This window comes from Galeopterus variegatus, unplaced genomic scaffold (genome assembly GCF_000696425.1).
Source record: "Galeopterus variegatus unplaced genomic scaffold, G_variegatus-3.0.2 Scaffold336, whole genome shotgun sequence".
Classification (NCBI taxonomy): domain Eukaryota; kingdom Metazoa; phylum Chordata; class Mammalia; order Dermoptera; family Cynocephalidae; genus Galeopterus; species Galeopterus variegatus.
The window spans coordinates 370,700-372,877 of NW_007726447.1; positions in this window are offsets into that span (position 1 = coordinate 370,700).

Sequence of the window (2,178 nt, forward strand, 5' to 3'; positions counted from 1 at the left end):
CGGGAGGCGAAGTAGAGCTGGCACGAGCCGAGCCGGCCTCCCGAAACGCTTCGCCTGCGGGCCGGCCTCCCCAGAGACCCTGGGACGGAACACTCACCGTGCATTCGCCTTCCTGAGGGTTATGGCAAGCGTCTCGCTTACACGCGCGATTGCGGCGGTTGTCTTCCAGCCCTGAACCGCCTGAGGGAGGGGGGAGCCAGGGCCAGAGTCCCAGGGGGTCCGCGGCCAGGGTGAGTCACTCCCTTATGGGCTTCAAGACCCCCTGCTCAGAGATCTCTGCAGCAGCTCCCACCCCAGTACTCTTGGTGCCACCCAAAGCCAGAGACCACTCCCCATGAGCAAAGCAGGACCCCATGGTTGGGGCGGGCTCTCCGAACCGTCCCACCAGGGAGGGGACAGGAAAAGCCAGAAAGGTCAAACGCCCATAGCACTCACCACAGTAGGCACTGGCTACCAGTCCCACCCATCTCAGCTCGACCTTGGGGGCACTGCCCTTTCTCTGTGCCTGGCTTAGGGATGACAGGGACTGCAAACTGACGCTGAAGAGACGACTACAGCTTTCCCAGACCATCCAGACCACCCGGCCACCATTCTTTCAGCCCACAAAGCCACTCTGCTCTTTCCGTCCCCACTGCCAGCCGACAATGCCCGGCTGCCACTCCTGGGCCCTGCTGGCCTCAGTGTCCGGGAAAGTGAAGAGGGGCCTGTGGCTTCTGATCTGGGGGGGCAGGCTGCCCACTGGCTCCTGCCTGACCCACCACCCCCTCATTTCCTCCCCCCATGTGTGGGCCTACTGTCCAGACCCCTGCCCAGAGCACACCCTCCGGAAGGCTCTTTGCCTTCTCCCCCCGCTGCATCTCCACAGACCACCCAGCCATGGTGCTGGCTGCCCACGGGCCGAAGGACACCCACTATCCCACTATCCCGCCACCCCGTTTTCTATGAAGTTGTGGAAACAGTGTTTTTCAAGACACTTTGATACGCACACATATAACTGGAACTGCCAAAGTAGTTAGCACCATGGGATCATAGTGGCAGCTGCCACTGACCATTTATGCTGTGGCTCTGCCCTGCTGGACTCGCACCCCCAGGAGTGGCCCAGACCTCCACCCCATCCACCGCTGCGTTCTCAGAGCCTGACAGTTAGGAAGCACTCCATGACTACCCACAGCCCAACTTAGGCTGTACAACAACTTGCCACATCCCGGAGAGGTGTCGTAGACCCTAGTTAACAGGCAAAGGAAGCAGACACCCACCCATGTCAGCAGAGCCCCATCCAGTGCTCCTGCCCTGGGTGCCTTCTGGCCCAAGAGCCGTCTCGTTAACCAGAAACATAGTGCGGGGCTGTTAATATTTCATGAGAGTAATAACCACAGAGCCAACCAACTCTGGGCTGCGCTTTTGTTTCCAAGTATCCCAGGGCCTCATGGGAACGTCATTTCAGGTGAAGTAGTCAATGAGCTGACATCGCTGACGGAACATCTGTGCCCTGTTGGCCCCAGAGTGGCTCTTTCCCTTTTAGAGAAGAACCACATGTTTCACAAGGAGCCATGTTCTGTCTGTCAGAATACGCTGCAGCAGCAATTATGAAATATCCTTCCCATAAAAATAAAGGGGCATTTGACCATAAAACAGACACAGTAGACTCTGATGTTGACTGAACGTTGTCTCATGTTCAGATGAAGGAAGTGCTCAGCACAAGGAGTTTTTCATGGCATGGACATCATGCCGGAGATAAAAAGCCCCTGCTCCGGCAGCAAGAAGAAAACCAAAAGTGGAGAAGAAGATTGTGATCTGACCACTCTGCAAATGACTCGCAGGAGCTGGAAGCAGGGCTGCAACCTGCCTCCGGAAGAGCGGAGGAAGGAGGGGAGGTCTGGGGATGGAGCAGGGGCCAGACAGTAACCATGTAGGTTTGCTGGCCGTGTCCCAAGTGCTCATCCCTGCCGTTGTAATGGGAAAGCAGCCATGGGCCCTGCATAAATGGACGCATGTGGAGTGTGTCAGTAAAACTTTATTTACAGAGACAGGCAGCGGGCCAGATTTGGTTGGTGGACTGTAGTTTACTGATCCCTGGTCTAGAGAAGTAGGATTCCGGCTGTAGGAACATCCTTGTTTCCTTCATCTCTGGAGTCAGCAGACCATCTGCTTTCTAGAAACATGTTATCAAAAAGAACT